Raw genomic sequence first — 15,002 nt, 5'->3', positions numbered from 1 at the left:
CTCCCTCTCTCTCTGACTTCTTAACTGCCACCCTCCCCAGTCTGAAACAAGCCTTGCTTCCCAACGCACAGCGATTCCTGTGTTCTTCCCCTTTGTGCGTCTCCTCATCTCGGCCAGCCGCTGAATAGAGGGCTTACGTAACCAGCCCACTGCCGGGCTCCGGCAGAGAGAGCGGCACCGCGGGTTGATGGTGAAGGTTGGCTATTGATTTGAAGCTGCTGTCATATGATAGTCAAAGACACAACGTTCCATTATGCGCTGGAGTAATTAGATCAAGCTGTACCCCCTTACTGTAGATGAACACATGCCTGGAGTTTGAAGGTTCATTTGATTTCAAAGCGCTCGTCCTAGAGCGAAGGCTGCGGACCAGCATGGAAAACGGCTGGCTCTCTTCAGGAGGCTTCTGTACACAGCGCATAGGCGCACCCCGTTAGCGGGGGGTTAAGGAGACGCATTTTTGGGATAGTGGTTAATGTGTGAATTAGCATTATGTGCCTAAGTTTCTGCACAGCCCCAGTGGAAGTTGAACTGGCCCTGTTATGGGGGTCATGATGAATGGAGGAAGTCTATGAAAGTAGGCGTAGTCATAACAGATGGGTGGAGTCACTGGTGTCTGTGCTGATCTAGTCTAAGAGAAGCCTGGGGCTAATTTACTGAACACGTTTATATCTGATAATTTTGTGTTTGGGCCCATTGTAGTGTTAGAATCAGACTCATTTGTTTATGCTGATTTTTCTATTAAGCATGTCTGCTACTTGTGGCTTTCACCTGCGCATGAGTGATTTAATCAAAAAAAGAATCATTCTTAATTAGTGTGTTGCCCCCTACAGGTTTGGATCCCCAGACAGCTATTCTGAGGCAGCAGTGTGTGTGTGGGTGTGTGAATGAGTGTGTGTGTGTTCACACTCCTCATTAGCCCCAAAGGCATCCTGTGGTGGCATGCACTTCTTGTCACTGCCATCTTTTGTGTCAACCAAAAATAAATAAATAAAAATAAAAATTTCCCATCGTGAAAAAATCCACAGTGGTAATTGTGGATACAATGATTTGCCAATAAAACTGTTGGGAAACTAATAAAATGAGCTTGGAATTATTTGGAATTCTCTTTAATGAAGCTATGATTGCCTAATTAGAGGAGGGGAAGGCAGCCTCAGATAGGGCTTTGATAGTGCGGCTTTTTAGTCGGCATGCTTAATCTTTAACAGGAGCCTGGCTAGTGCTCACAAGTGCTGAAGCCTCCAGATCTTTATTTAATTCATTATCACTGCATTATTGCATTTGTTTTATTGTTGACTGAGTTAATCTCATTGCTTGCGCCAATTGTTTTTTAGGCTAATTGTCTAAATAAGAAATGAATTTAGATTTTGGACGCAGTTTTCTTTTTCTTGTTGTCAATTAGCACAAAATCAAAGGCTTGTTGTTTCAGTCCCCCCTGCAATTAAAGGAGCTTTCTTGCTTAAAACAAAAAGGCACCGAGAAAGGAATCAGATTATACATTTGTTATAAACAGAGTCGTTTTCCAATTGTCCCGTGTGTGTGTGCCTGATAAAAGTGGGTGTTCCCCCACATGCACGACTGCGCTTGTCGCCAGTCGACTTCGGTCTTAGAGTCGGGGTCCGTCTGTGCCCCCCCCAGCTCATGCTGTTAGCCTCTGCCCCCATGCTTACACGTCATTTGAACTTAGTACCGGCCCTGTATTTGTTTGATGTATTTATCAGCGGTGGCCTGCTGGCAGCCGAGCCACGGCCTGCCGGGACCAGGTAGCACACGACGACGGCGGCGGTAGAGGCAGCACACGGATCAATTAACCGTGACCTCAAAAACCTCTGTCCTTGTTTAATTGGTGGCACGGAAGCAGGCTAATGGCATAAATCAGCTCTTAATGAGATCCCGGCTTGTTGTTAAAATATATAATAAAGTAGGGAATGAACATCGGCCGTACTTTGTGCGGTCGCATCGAGTGAGTCACCTCGTTTTTACATTTTAGAATTTTATTTTTTTCGTTTTTGTTTATTTTCATGCGGATCGAGCCTTGATTAACAGTGAGGTTGCTGCTCCAAAACAACACAGAGGCGTCTGTGTGTGAGCCCGCAGGTCGGCAGACCTCTGTGGCCCTCGCCGGCGGTGCACGCTGCCAAATAAATCATTAGTGGCGAGAATCCTCAAAGGGGCTTTACATGAAACGGCCGCTTTATGCAGAAGACCTTCATCAGCGGAATCAAACAATCAAAGAACAGATTAATGAGGTTTGAGAGAAATGGATTCTAAACATTGTCTAAGATCCTGTCTCCACAAAAGTGCAGGGGGGGGGGGGGGCAGATATCTTGGTGTTGTAGTAGTCGCAACTCTGCTCTGCTCCATTCGCCCGACGTCTGCGCGGCTGCCTGCCTCCGCGAGCCTCTTCCCTTCTCTGTCTCCAGTATTTCATTCTCTCCCACTCGCCGCCGGGATTTGAAATAACGCCGCATCTTGGCGGCCGTAGATCAAACGGAAGGTTGCAATTTGACGGCCGACAGCTCGCCCACTAATTTGAGCAAATGTTTTAAAAGAAACTGATCATTAAATCCCTGGTTGCCCCTAAGCGCTGTGTTTGGCGCCGGCTGATTAAGCGGCCCCGCTGATGTCAGGGCCCCGTCGGTGCTGGTGAATGAATGAAAGCGGCTGATTTTCTTTCTCTCTTTTGTTGGCTTGCAGGTCATTTTCATGAATTCAACGTCAGCGGACCAGTGATCACTGGGTGCAGGGGCTGAAATCTTTCCGTTTCTGTAAGTACCCTCCTGCCTCGCCGCACGCACGCCGCTAACGACTGCAAAACAGAAGCGGGCTTTTCCCTCTTGCTGCGCCAAGCCCTCTGTCACATATTCCCCGTACCTGTGGACACGCTGGAGTGTGTCTTACTGCCAGCCTCCCTTTGCTCTACTGCATCTTGGACGAAATCCAACAATAATAATCTTTCTAAAAAACCGTTCACTGTAAGAACTTTGTCTCTGTTTTCCGACGCGCCAGTCGCATTCCCATGTATGCAAATGAACACTGGGATCGGCTGTAAACGGTGCCTTTTTTCCGTCTTGTACGGTACGGCGATGCTTGTTCGCAATTTGGCACTGGGCCAGTCACACATATCCATCACACGCCGCGAGTGTCCGGACGTGTGAGGTCTGTGAGCCAGTCGAGGCTTTACAGATCCTTATCCGGGTGAACACACCTACCTTTATGAGCCCCGACCCGCGTATAGAGGGTACCTTTGACTTGGCGCTTCATGCTAATGCAGATTCGTGCTATAGACTGTTTACGGCTGCCCACCAACTCAATAAGAGCATTCAGCACTGAAATGAAGAAAGAGCCCTTTTAAAGGGGCACAGACAAATGCTTCGGGGAGCCTTTGGGAGTACGGCTAACAACGTACCTTTAATACAGCCTCCCCCGCACCTAATAAAGATCACATCTGGAAAAAATGTTGCTTTTGAGCAAATAAAGCCAATAAAGTTTAGTTTATATAAATCTCGTTTTAAATGTCAGTGGGAGATGGTTTCATCAGAAATGGGACAGAGCTTTATTAATCTGACTGGAAGAGGAATGTCGGACCTGCATAATGAAAGCCAGCAGTGATAAAAGTGTATCCTATCTCAAAGTTCACGGCCATGTTCTCAAGCTAGCAGTTTATCCTCAGGATTCGACGTCAAACAGTGCCTCCAGATTGGATAAATAGACACCTGTCTGTCTCAGAGCTGCTGCCCCCCCCCCCCCCCCATTTGCGTTGATAAGTCCACCGGCCAAAGAGCTCAGAACGTGGGTAAATTGTGGAGAAAATGGTTTACACATCCGTCAGAACAGGTGTGATGGCGACACTGTCACGGAGATGACTAGCTCCTTCCCCGGCGATGCTGCTTTCAGAAGCTCTCCTGGGTTTTGTTGCCCGTAAACTAGATCTAACCTTCTTGCTCCTCAGAAGCCATGAAGTTTCTTCTGTGTATTTTATTTTGGCTTCTCGCCCTCTAATGTCTGCTGCCGTTGTGAAAGGCTCTGCTTCATGCTTTTTTGGTGATCGCTTTGCTGATACACAGGCACACAAGTGTGTGTGACTAATCGGGAGTTTCCGGTTTGCGCCGCACTTCCCAGTTGTACCTCCCAGCCAGCCTACAAATCCATTAAAATAATCGAGGTGAAAATGCTATGTTAATGTGGCCAGTTGAAATTCCTTTAGTCCTTTTCTCTGTACCAATATTTGTAGGAATGTATTTTATAGTATAACAATTTATTTTCAAGGATAAAAGATTCATACTATTAATTCCATCCCTCAAGCCTGTCGCACAAACTTTGACATTTAAATGTATTTGTATTTAACTGCAGCAAAAATTGCATCAGGTGGTTGTTGCGTTGAAATGTTGCAGGTTTGGCACAATGTAGTATTTTATAAATATGAACTTTTAAGAAAACTGACTTTTAGGTACTGCTTTTGTGATAGCTTTGCTTTGCATGTTAATTGATTTTCACAAAAAAAATAATCAATCCTAAATTGTTAATAAAATAATCTAATTTCCATATATCTATGTTCCAAATCCTTATTGTGGTGAAGGTTGTGGGTTGGTGGTGGTGGTTGAGCCTATCCCAGGGAGCACAAGGTACAAGGCTGCAATAGTCAGATTTGTTAAAGTAAATGAATTCTCTGAGTTTGTCATTTGGTGGTTCACCAGCACATTTACCTATTCTCCCCTTCATACAGTTTCCTTCTGCTTGCAGCTCTGAACAGCCTGAGTTGCATCCACATTCGCTCCCTACACCTACTGCAGATTAGCAATCAAGCTCCTGCTCATTTCAATAACAATAGGACCTCTAATTACTCACAGCAGCTGTTTTTGAGTGAGCAGTGTTTTTTTTTGTTTTTAAATTTCACAAAAGTGATTGGCATGAAGGTTAAGGCTGCCTCTGTGCCAACGTTGCCAGGTCTGGAACTGACACCGGTAAGGTCTCAGAGCCTGACGTCATATCTGACAGCTGCCTTAGCACGTTGGGGGGGGGGAAACGCACCTTGCCGGTCCCGGTTGCCAACATCCATCAGGAATCCGTGTCTTACTCGACTCGGAATTTGTTTCCGTAAAGTTCCAAGGAGCATCCGATTCCCTGTGCACTTCCATCAGTAAAGCGCAAGCCGCTCATTAATCTAAATACTTTTGCAAGTTTAATCTGCATGTTTAATTAATCATAAAACGAGGCGGTGAGTAATTTCGGCGATGTGTGTCTTGTTACTGCGCGCGCCTAATCACTCCTGCGCGGTCTCTTTCGGAGGCACCTGAGGATGCTGGGAGAGCGAGGGAGCGCGCGGCCTGAGAAGGCGCGAGGCTCCGTCTTTCCACGTGAAGCAGTCTAATAACCGTAACGTCACGGCAAGATGAGAATGGCGTAACCTTCGGCCGTGAGCTCGCGTACACCCAGCCAGCCCTCGTTCGTGATTAACAGCCTTAAGAAGGAGCACTTGACAAAGTGAGTCTTTAATTCCGTCAGCCCCTTGAAGTTCTGCCATTTTCTCAGCTGCGGAGGATCCGCACATTTCATTGTAGTGTCGTTGGAGATTCTATTCAACTTCAGTTCAAATTCATTTTCTTGGAAGGAAGGTTAAAAAAAAAATGGGAAAGCAGTACGTGCCAACAACTCAGAAGGCTGCGCCCTTGTCATTCGAATTATTAGATAAATAGTCTTTTGGATGGTTTGATGTCCTTTTATTAAATTTTCAGCAGAATGAAACGTAATATAAACTTGGCTGTCCTTTTTAGTTTTAAGGGACAAATTTTACGGGGGGGTGAACAGGACAGTTTCACCTATAAGCTGTCTTTGGCAGAGAACAAGAGTGAGCATCATTTCATTAATCTCCCAGCTGTGGACAGTAAGGCATAACTAACAGTCCTGTAAAATGAATTAATGATTTCAACCATGAACTTTTCTCCCAAAAAGCCATGAATCTTCCCCAGCTGATAATGTACCAGCCTGCAAGTGTGAAATCACAGTCATGTTAAGAGTAGCGAGTTAATTGATTCACAAATTATTTAAAGTTTGTGGTGCCCAGGGGAGTGCTTGGCTCAGACGACAGCCATTTCCAGAGTTTAAAAACTCCTTTATTTCCATGCTGCATCTGATTGGAAAAAGCTAACAAGCTTAATCAAGATGTGGAGGGGAGATGTGTAGGGTGATGTGTGGGGGTGGGGGGTTTTGCTGGTGGTAGGAGCTGGGGTGGAATGTGTTCATTGAGCAGGATTTGCAATGTGAAGCAGATAAACTATACGTAGACTGTGCTGCTATGTGATTTAGCTTCTCGCTAATGTCATATCCACAATCTACATTATAAGGGTTCTGTCCAATCTACACCTGACAGGATCTGATGGCAGTATGTCCATCCATCCATCCATCCTTCTAACCATCCATCTCCTAGCTGCTTATGATGGACGGGGAGGTGGGACTAGTAAAAATAATTATTTTTATTTTCCTGGTTCCCAGTGGTATACTGTGCCCAATTTTTGCCCTTTAGTTACCCTGTGGTTGTTGATGTAACCTTGCAAGGTGAAGATCAGGTTTGGACCTTGAAGTTCTTGTGCTGGATTAATCGTCCTGATATTTGGATGCTGTGCCTATCGGTCGGCTACCTGTCAGCTGTTTGCAGTTAAATGTTTGGAAACGAGGCCTCTTGGCTATTAAAAAAATTATTTTAATCTTAATGTTCAACTTTAAACGTTAGCCCCAAAATTCTTTTTTAAAAGCATTTGGAATTATAACACCGATGTCGCAATTAATGAGAGTAGCACTTAGTTATCTGTGAATGCTTGCATCCGTCTCCTCCAATGGACTGTTTGGCTGAGTTGGAGGTCAGCGTAGCATTTAGATGTGGTTTTCAGACTAATTTGAATTTAGATATTAATAGGAAAGTGAGACTTCTTGTTAGGCTTCAGTCGTCATTTTATTTTATATATCACATCACATCTGTTACCTGTTGTTTAGACCACAAAACCCGGAACTGTACTTGTACATGTAGTTCGCAACATTATTGATCAATTACCTGTTGTGGGCATTCATGGTGGACTTTATGCTTAGAGCCCTTTCCCCCCGCACCAGGTAACATACTCTTGGTATGGTACTTTCGGAAATTTTCCCTTTTCTATTGACTTCTGGTCGAGTACCAGTATCAAAAGTGCCAAACCAGCTGGGGTACTTCTTTGGTATGTCAGTACTTTGGGGTGGGACTTGAAATGTTTTCTTTGTCGATTGGTTATGCAAATAGCCTGCCCCTGAAACACAATGCAAAAAGTAACAAACTCAGAAAACAACAATAGATGAAGTAAAAAGAAATTAATTTCGATCTGGTCGGAAGAACAGATACAAAATCAGATCAGGACGGCATGACAGGAAATTTATTAAGTATTTTGTTTAATATACTAGGACAGCACGCATATAGCATTTATATAGTGGCATACAGTAAGCTGATGTGTGATGTGATTTTGTTGTAAAAATATTGGGCATATTTATAAAACAAAAAGTTTACGTTTCTCACAAACACGTCTAGGAGTGATTTAAACAGTAAGGGTGAAAATGATTATCTCGGAGAATGCATGCGGCGCTAATGCAAAAGCAGCAGAGGTAAACTTTAAACTGACCGTTAAACATATATTTGATAATCTATAAAACAAATAATAATTCAAAATGTAAAACTAGCGTTTTTACTAAAGCAGAGTAATAATGTTTCAGTGAAACTTAAACTCCCTGTGCTATAATGCCCAGACAGTGTGAAGCTATGAAAAAGCCTGATCTTAATCTAGCTGACTAGTGATGTAAGAATTGTGTTTACATAACAGTCAATGGTACGGTGCCAAAAGTACGGAACCTGGTGCGGTGGAAAAGCGCCCTTAGTCACCACATCCAGTTGATAATCCCAATCGGTTTGACCATGGCTGTAAAATACAGGCTGCAATCCCTAATAATTAAAACCGGCCAATGCACGCGCCTGGCCCCCTCTAAATGGGTGGAGACTTTACCCCTCCAATGTTGAGTTTGACTTGTTTTCAGAATAATCAGCAAGGTTCCCCTTGTTCAAAGCAGACTTTCTGAAGCGAGTGCTTTTCTGAGCCATTCCGGTGAGTGGCGGTATGCGTAATAACACGGGCAGCAGCTCTGGCATGTCGATAAGGACGCTACGTGTACCCCAGGCCCTAGTCTCCGCTGACCGTAATTCAGGAATCACCCCCTTTGGAAAGTCACCATGTTAAAGCTGGATGTATTTTAACTGCTTCAGATTCTAGTAGAAATTCTGTTGAGTTCAATTTAGAACAAATGCTTGAGTTGGGAGCACATTACTAGTCTCCCTGAACATGTGTTTGTACAGTCCTGAGTTAATATCTCGTAGAAAAGGAAATGTTTAACTTATGAGGCTTATGAGCTGTGTTAGACTTAACACCTTTTAAATTCACATCTATTTATTGTGTCACTTTAAGCTGTAATAGTCATATCTGTTTTTTTTTTTTTAATATGTAGTCTTTTCTATGTAATTTTTCTCCTTCACATCGGAGGGATTTAACAGTGTGTGTATCTTATTTGCAGTCCGTACCTTATTTACATAACATTTATTTTGTTAGAATTATTGGATTACTTGTATAGTTTATTTGCCAACAAAATGTTTCAGTCTTTAGGTAAACATTACATTAAATAATACACTGGCAAGGATAAGCAACTAGAAGATGAACCGATGAATAATATATGTTTGCTCTGAACTGTGCTGCACTGTGCCATTGCCATTCATTCATAAAAATACACAGTATGCATTTACAGTAGTTATAGTTTTGGGCAAGATAAGGCAATTAGATTTTCTGAGTGAACAGTTATTTCCATAGTGAGTCATCTATTCGATTGTTTTTCCATTATTTTGTAATGCAGTTTTCCAGTTTAGCAGTTTTCTTATGAAAAGGTCTTGCCAGACAGTTGTTCTGGGGAAAAAATGTGGTATTATAGGACATTACAACATTTCATTTAAATAAATTCTGTTTTCCTTGTGCATGGTTTTCGTAATAGCTGGACTTGATTTTTTTGGCTTCCTATTTGTTGGAAGAAATAACATTAAATGCTTTTTTGTAGGTGACCATTTAAATGTTTTGAACGATCTCAAACATCAAGTTGACTGTATTTAAATGTCAATATAGCAATTCCATTATATTTCGTATTCAATTACTGTATGGTGCTGCCTGACTGTCCCTAAAGATGAGAGTGTGACTCCAAATAATCTTGAAATTTAATTAAAGATATTTGCTGTAGAATCCCCCCTAAACTTGACAGCCACAGTCTGATACAGCTTAGGGGACGTAATTGCCTTCCACCAGGCTAATATGCATGTTGAGATCTTTCATTTTGAACCGTTTCTCCCAGGAGCTGTGAGGTTGTCTTGCTAAAGCCTCCACCAGAGCAAGGCCCCGAATCATCTGGCTGTCAGAGACCGAAAGCTGGAGGCTTTTGCACCTATTAAGCGGCTACTAATATCAAGGAGGCCCTAATCTCCCAGCCATTAGCGGCTGCTGTCATTCAGACACACGTTGTCGGACTGATTTAAATAAAATGAAATGAAGATAGTTGTTTCTGTTCCCCTGGCTTCTCTCGTTGCCGTAAACATATGCTCAGTGCCCTGCTTCCCTTCCATCTTATTTATGGGTTTAATTTGTTGTGTGGGCCGCGCTAGAAATTAAATTTAATACAATTCTCTCCGGGACCCTGTCATATAATAACATGGTAATTTCTGTGTATCCTTTTGAAAAATGAGGAAATTAATTCTTCCTGACATGTTCTAATTATTTCAGTGTGAACAGCAGAGCTGTTCCCTCCCCAGCCCCCAAACCCAGGGCGGGTGGGTGTGTGGGTAGGTGGGTTGGGGGGTGGGGGGGGATGCAGAGGTGCTAATGCTGACCAGCAGTGCGCTTAATTTGAAACATGAGCAGACACCTTTCAGCACACCTTGCTAATGTAGGAGCACTTTGCACAAATTAATTCACTACTGATCTGGCAGTTCCACTTGGGGGGAGTGGCATGTGTTGGGGGGGGGCTGATGGGCGGGGGTTGGAAATGTTAAGAGAAGCTGGTGATGGCACCCTGGGGCAAGGTTTAGGGCAGAGGGTGTTTGGGGTTGGAGAGAAATCCCTGTCAGTGAGCTGGGTCTATGTTACCATGTGCTGAGGCAGAGGCTGTCAGAATAGCAGAGTTGAAATAATTCAGATAGTGATGTACAGTACCCCCCCCCAGCCCCCACCTCTGCATGTTCAGGTCTGAAATGCTAATTTAATTAGAGTATCATCAGCTACCTTTAAATTCAGGCTTGGAGATGTGATGAGGATGGTCATGCCTGGCATGATGGTGTAGCAAATAATGGACTCTGGTTTTTTTATATGGTACTTGGATTGAGAGATTCTTTAGCTTCTTGGCCAAGGATGAGAAATTAATTTCCTCAGATGTTTCCACGGAATTCTATCCCGTGCCTTTGAGTGGGACAACAAAGCAATGAGCGTCTTCCGGAGCCGGCCGATGGCACGGCTACGTCCGGTCTGAGTGCCCTCGAATTCCCCTTTGCGTGGTAGTTTGAGTCAACCTCGGCCGTTCTTTCCCTCCTTTTCATTCCCTCTGCCGTCTTCCCGGGCGTCTTTGGAGCTGTTTCACACGTCCTGCCGCCTTGGCAGGCGATAACCTGAACGTTAAGAGGATGCGAAGTCAGCGAGAAGCTTCATCCTGACCTCCCGCGGTGTATGAGAAAGGCTGCTCTGGCTGACCTCACGCTAAAGGCTCCTCAGTGTGTGATTGTCACTTTCTGAGGCTCTCATGGAAATCAAATTCAATAGACTAACAGCTTCCTTATCATCACATCTTTATACGTAGTTGGCATTGTGTACCTATTTGCTGTTGCCCCTCTCACAGAAACCAGTGACCCCAGAAATGGCGTTTGTCCCCTTTTTCATACTGCTTTAAATGACAATGCTGAACAAGTTTAACGCCGGCTTGTGAAAGAACCTGGACTTTTTCCGAGACCTCTGCTTTCTGCACTCCAGAAAGTACTCCTCTGCTTGTCTGTCCTCTCTCTTAAAGAGGCAGCTGTACTTGCCAGGATCCTTCCAGAAATCTCCACCCCCTAGGCTCATTGATTAATTAATTGAGTGCAAGTAAGACACAGCAGTTGTCCCTATATGACACATTTCCTGAATGACAGGCCAATTATAACGGGGTGCAGGTATGAATGAGTAGTGATTCTGTCTCCTTGCTGACGTGGGAATTTTGCCTCAGGGTAGCGGTAAGAGGCATACATTATTGTTCAGAAGGTTTTCCGTGCAACACTAACCATGTGCACCTGTTCACGTGGTGATCCCAGTTCCTGCCAGATAAGGCCAGACTCACTGTGACGTGCTACGCTGAACCTTCTCATGGCCACTTCCTCAGCATGCACAAATGGGGAGCTCTGATAGGGTTGAAAGCTGTCATGTGACTATGCACATGGTTTGGGGGGAGGAAAATTACGGCACATCGCAGTGTGAAATGATACCACAGTGGCCGGACTTAGTCTAAAGTCTTTTAAGCTGGGTATTGTGAAATATGTGTTACTTAACATCATTTTGTGCAATCGGGAGTTACAAACAAAAGGCCATTAGAATCTGGGCAGCTGTAACATCCTAATTTTCCTCCAGGGATCAATAAAGTACCATCTCATCTCTAAAAGGCTTGTCGAAGGGTCACATCCCCATGGCAGCCGTTGACTTGTTCAGAACCCTGTCCAATGAGAGTCCAAGCCCTGCTGTGATACCTCCAGAGAAGAGTGGGCTCTGTAGTCTGTGGGCAGGGCTCCTGAGTGAGTCGTACTGAGGGGGCGTGGCCGTGTTCCTGACCCTTCAGGTTTAACAGGCTCAGGCAGGAGGGAATGGATGGCATAACGGTGACAGGGCCGAGTCTCTCAATTAGAGACCCCCTTTATCCACCTCCATGTAACATTTATTTATTTAGCAGTCACTTTTGTGCAAAACAAAATACAATTGCGAAAGCAGGGTTAACCAGTCTATAGGACAGTTGGTTAAAGGCCTTGCTCAAGGTCCCAACTGTGAAATCCCTCTGCTGACCACAGGATTTAAACATGCAATCTAATCACGGGCACAGAGTGTTAACCCACTGAGGGTCACACTGTTGTCTAGGTCTTAACTACAGGAAGAGCTGGGCAGCTTGCTGGCAGGTGTTGGATCTCTCTGGTTTTCTAGAAGCCCAAGCAGAAGAGCCATAGAACCATGCTGCTCCTGTAGCTTAACAAGCGGAGAGGTAGTTGGTGCAAATCCCTGGGTGCAAATGTAAAAATTGTGACCCTTCGCTTTTCCATAAATTGCTTTGGATAAAAGCGCTGGATAAGTTAAATGAGCCCCATCTGGCTGGGCCGTCAGGTGTATGCGTCTCCTGAACCTCACGCTGCATACGGGGCTACGTGGAAGGCGTGTCGACAGCACGCTCACTGCCCGTCTGCTTCCACTTTGCCGGAGCATGCCTGCCGCAGATGTTAGAGAGGGTGCAGCGGTGGTGGGCCGTTCTGCGGGGGAAACGCCCACCCCGCCCACCATCTTTTGTAATTCACAGTGCCGTTGCCATTGAAATGTGGCATGTGCTAAAAATACATTTTTTTTTGCTTTCTCCCTTTTTTGTAGCTCCATGGAGAAGGGAAAACACAATGTGTCCCAGTCATTTTTTCCTTAATGCACTTTCCAAGCCACTCCTGCATCCTTCTGAGTTGTCTCCATTACCACAATGGGCTTATGGGAGCTAACTGGGCTGAGGTAATGACGTGCAGAAGAGCAGGACTGCCCTGTTTAATCCCCCGCTCTTGAGCCAGTCAAAGCCTCCCCCGTCGTCGTCATCATCGTCTTGGTCGTCATCGAAGGCCGTCCGATTGCTCATCCCGGCATAGGCTCAGCGCTGCCTGGGACATGGCAGGCCTGAAGAGAAGAGCAGCACCAGCCAGATGGAGCTGTATTTTTTTTTTATCCCTTCTTCTTTTCCTCCCTTCCTCTCCTCGCCAGTCCAAAACCTGTCGAGCTGCTGCTGTGAGCTTCTCTCCAGCAGATGTCCTGTAATCGCCACATTTGTTTTCTTTCCGGCTTCTATCTCAGGTTTGAAATCGTTTGCCGTTACTTCTGTCTCGTCGGACATCTTTTCTCTTGTTTTTCTGAAGGCAGCTAGAGGCCGAGCAGTGAGGAGACACGCTCGGTTGAGTCCACGCTTTCTCGTTTTTTTTTCTTTTTCTCACGTTGTCACCCCCGTGCCATGCACCCTTAGCCCGTTCCCGGGGACAGCGGTGTGAAAAGTCTCAGCTGAGCCCTTCGGGTCCTTGTGGGCAGTGCCGCTCCGCTAAGCACCACATGTATAAAAAGTGCCTGCATCCTTAGCTCACTGCTTCTGATCCATCCTCTCACGTTTTCTGCCTTTTTCGGGAACTGGAATGGCGTACTGACGCTCTCCGCAGGTGTCATCTGCCCTCAACATGAGCCAAGAGGATGGTGCTCTTCCTCTGACCTCTAGGTGATTAATAGTTAAACGGTTTCTTCGTTGAAGGAACTGTGTTGATGACACTCGAATTAAAAGACATCTTGGTAGACGGACTGGAACGTCCCCAGGTGCTGCTGCAGTGTGTACAGTTTCTTAGTTTAGAAGTTTAGACACTTTTGAACTACTTTAGCACAAATCAGGACAGAGCCAGGCTTGGGCTGTTTCTTTGTGATCGTTTGATGGGTGCCCTACAAACCCTGACAATTCCCCATCTTGGCTTCTTAACGCGCTGGAGAGGAACAAAAAAGCAGCATGTGACCGTCAGCCAAGACAGGCCTCCAGTCAGAGTCGGAGAAGCAAGGGTTTTTTAGTTAAGTTTAACTTTTAAGTTATTTTAAAAGCCCAAGAGCAGATGACAATGGGATCGTGCCCAACACGATTCCAAGTGAACGGCATCACTGTGACCGCAAACCCCCCTCCCGGCACACCTCCCCAGCGGTGCGGTGCCAGCGCTGGGGCCCCCTGCGGTCAGGCTTCCAGAAGCCTCCGAGGTCTGGCCACACATGGGCTGCAGCTGGACCACCTTGCCACCGTGCGGCCAGCGGTGGGGGTGGGGCGGAAAAGCCATTTGGGTAACGCAAACATGTCATCAGGGCTGAGCTCAGGAAACCCTCTATGCAAATGGCTGCCCTTTTGAAGATGAGATGCAGCTAATGACAGAGGGGGTGCGGGGGGGCAGCCACTCAGCCAAAAAAGACAAGCAGCGTTTAACTAAAGGCCATATGCTCCGCTCTGCGCTTTTCCGTGTGTTGGCGTAGAGCTACAGTGATTTTTCTGTGTGTTTATCCAGCTATAGAGCTTAAATCTAGATACGGGTGGCTCCGTACATGGCAGCCCGTTAGACAGGGCAATTCTTATTGTCGCTGCCATGGTGAGGTCCTATGGTTGTAAACGGACATGGGGGTGAGGGGGCCCTTTGACTCAGCTCTGTACGCACCACTGGCTGGTTCTAGAAAGCTGGGCCATACAGTCATACTGAAAGTGACTCCGTTTCCCGGTGTGGGCCAACAGACAAAATGTGCGGCCACCCAGAACACATGTGCTCGTGTTGTACAGGTGCCATTGACCTGAGGGGGTAGAGTCACTGGAAGGAGACGGGGCATGACGCAGTGTGGGCAGGACCTGAACCCCTCACATGTGACACTCGGGTCGCTTCTGTGCGCCCGTTCTTCTGCAGCTATCCAAACTAGAAAAGACAGCACTACCCGCCCTACCCCCTCCCTTTCCCCAATTAGGTCTGATTAGCGATCCATGCTGTCATTACTCTGAGAATATAAATACCAGTAAGTAGAATTACTATTCACTGTTCTCCTTGTGAGCTACCTTCCTCGGTGCGAGTGTTGATCCCTAATTAGCAATGTCTCATTAAAAGCAGCAGCATCTGCTTTTTAATGCTGCTGTCAGGCAAAACTTCGCAG

At 45.6% G+C, this 15,002-nt stretch overlaps 1 protein-coding gene across 12 annotated transcripts in view; it reads left to right on the top strand.

Annotated features, from left to right (window-relative positions):
* Window positions 1–15,002, top strand: part of sox6 (SRY-box transcription factor 6) — a 160,879-nt gene that overhangs the window by 34,243 nt on the left and 111,634 nt on the right. For 10 of the 12 annotated variants that reach the window (XM_048971985.1, XM_048971983.1, XM_048971982.1 and 7 more), the window contains one exon: window positions 2,695–2,765. The gene's annotated coding sequence lies outside the window, so the exon portion shown is untranslated. Of the gene's footprint in view, window positions 1–2,694; window positions 2,766–4,656; window positions 4,962–5,287; window positions 5,482–15,002 lie in introns of those variants that run through there. The other 2 variants (XM_048971987.1, XM_048971986.1) reach the window with 2 other exon arrangements.

The sequence above is a fragment of the Brienomyrus brachyistius genome, chromosome 13, assembly GCF_023856365.1.
Source record: "Brienomyrus brachyistius isolate T26 chromosome 13, BBRACH_0.4, whole genome shotgun sequence".
In the NCBI taxonomy this organism is placed as follows: Eukaryota; Metazoa; Chordata; class Actinopteri; order Osteoglossiformes; family Mormyridae; genus Brienomyrus; species Brienomyrus brachyistius.
Note: the sequence above shows the minus strand (reverse complement) of the source record. Positions and strands in the feature narration are given on the sequence as shown.